Source organism: Durio zibethinus, unplaced genomic scaffold (assembly GCF_047325235.1).
Source record: "Durio zibethinus cultivar Kanyao isolate XHJ-2024 unplaced genomic scaffold, ASM4732523v1 HiC_scaffold_404, whole genome shotgun sequence".
NCBI classification, from domain to species: domain Eukaryota; kingdom Viridiplantae; phylum Streptophyta; class Magnoliopsida; order Malvales; family Malvaceae; genus Durio; species Durio zibethinus.
In genome coordinates, this window is record NW_028323027.1 from 312,501 (window position 1) to 315,000 (window position 2,500).

Below are 2,500 nucleotides of genomic sequence, written 5' to 3' on the forward strand. Positions count from 1 at the left end.
CATCAAACCTCTGAGAATTCACACCCCCTTAAAGAGCATTTGAGATTTTACAGGTTTGCTACCAGTAGCCGTTAAAGTGTCTGAAATGGGGACACTTTTTTCAAACGGTCACAAAATCTTCTCTACTTCGAGTTTTTAGCTGAATTTTTTTGTGCATGCCAACAAAAATAGAAGGATCATGCCTACAAAATTTGGGGCCAAAAATCCTTATAAAAAAATTTTAAAAAATCCCGAACCGCAAAAAGTTTCGAAAATCGTGAAAAATAGAAAACGAGTCATCTTCCAACGAAACTTCACGTGAAGGCTTAGGGGACCATTGTATGAATTTACAAGCCATAAAAATGGCATTGGCACGGCAGAAATTTGAAGATGTGCCTAAACCCACCAGGGCCCAGCGTGTGCCGATGGTGCTCGAGGCAACCGCCCGCACCAGGGCCCAGCGTGTGCCGATGGTGCCCGAGGCAAGCGCCCGCACCAGGGCCCAGCGTGTGCCGATGGTGGTCGAGGCAACCGCCCGCACCAGGGCCGATAGTGTGCCGATGGTGCTCGAGGCAACCTGTCGCACCAGGGCCCAGCGTGTGCCGATGGTGATCGAGGCAACCTGCCGCACCAGGGCCCAGCGTGTGCCGATGGTGGTCGAGGCAAGCGCCCGCACCAGCGCCCAGCGTGTGCCGATGGTGCTCGAGGCAACCGACCGCACCAGGGCCCAGCGTGTGCCGATGGTGCTCGAGGCAACCTGCCGCACCAGGGCCCAGCGTGTGCCGATGGTGCTCGAGGCAACCTGCCGCACCAGGGCCCAGCGTGTGCCGATGGTGGTCGAGGCAAGCGCCCGCACCAGGGCCCAGCGTGTGCCGATGGTGGTCGAGGCAACCGCCCGCACCAGGGCCCAGCGTGTGCCGATGGTGCTCGAGGCAACCTGCCGCACCAGGGCCGAGCGTGTGCCGATGGTGGTCGAGGCAAGCGCCCGCACCAGGGCCCAGCGTGTGCCGATGGTGGTCGAGGCAACCTGCCGCACCAGGGCCGAGCGTGTGCCGATGGTGGTCGAGGCAAGCGCCCGCACCAGGGCCCAGCGTGTGCCGATGGTGGTCGAGGCAACCTGCCGCACCAGGGCCCAGCGTGTGCCGATGGTGCTCGAGGCAACCGACCGCACCAGGGCCGAGCGTGTGCCGATGGTGCTCGAGGCAAGCGCCCGCACCAGGGCCCAGCGTGTGCCGATGGTGCTCGAGGCAACCGACCGCACCAGGGCCGAGCGTGTGCCGATGGTGGTCGAGGCAAGCGCCCTCACCAGGGCCCAGCGTGTGCCGATGGTGGTCGAGGCAACCTGCCGCACCAGGGCCCAGCGTGTGCCGATGGTGCTCGAGGCAACCGACCGCACCAGGGCCGAGCGTGTGCCGATGGTGCTCGAGGCAAGCGCCCGCACCAGGGCCCAGCGTGTGCCGATGGTGGTCGAGGCAACCTGCCGCACCAGGGCCCAGCGTGTGCCGATGGTGCTCGAGGCAACCTGCCGCACCAGGGCCCAGCGTGTGCCGATGGTGGTCGAGGCAAGCGCCCGCACCAGGGCCCAGCGTGTGCCGATGGTGGTCGAGGCAACCGCCCGCACCAGGGCCCAGCGTGTGCCGATGGTGGTCGAGGCAACCTGCCGCACCAGGGCCCAGCGTGTGCCGATGGTGCTCGAGGCAACCGACCGCACCAGGGCGGAGCGTGTGCCGATGGTGGTCGAGGCAAGCGCCCGCACCAGGGCCCAGCGTGTGCCGATGGTGGTCGAGGCTGCCGATGGTGGTCGAGGCAAGCTGCCGCACCAGGGCCCAGCGTGTGCCGATGGTGGTCGAGGCAACCGCCCGCACCAGGGCCCAGCGTGTGCCGATGGTGATCGAGGCAACCTGCCGCACCAGGGCCCAGCGTGTGCCGATGGTGGTCGAGGCAAGCGCCCGCACCAGGGCCCAGCGTGTGCCGATGGTGGTCGAGGCAACCGATCGCACCAGGGCCCAGCGTGTGCCGATGGTGCTCGAGGCAACCTGCCGCACCAGGGCCCAGCGTGTGCCGATGGTGGTCGAGGCAACCTGCCGCACCAGGGCCCAGCGTGTGCCGATGGTGGTCGAGGCAACCTGCCGCACCAGGGCCCAGCGTGTGCCGATGGTGCTCGAGGCAACCGACCGCACCAGGGCCGAGCGTGTGCCGATGGTGGTCGAGGCAAGCGCCCGCACCAGGGCCCAGCGTGTGCCGATGGTGGTCGAGGCAACCGCCCGCACCAGGGCCCAGCGTGTGCCGATGGTGGTCGAGGCAACCGCCCGCACCAGGGCCCAGCGTGTGCCGATGGTGCTCGAGGCAACCGACCGCACCAGGGCCCAGCGTGTGCCGATGGTGGTCGAGGCAAGCGCCCGCACCAGGGCCCAGCGTGTGCCGATGGTGCTCGAGGCAACCGACCGCACCAGGGCCGAGCGTGTGCCGATGGTGCTCGAGGCAAGCTGCCGCACCAGGGCCCAGCGTGTGCCGATGGTGG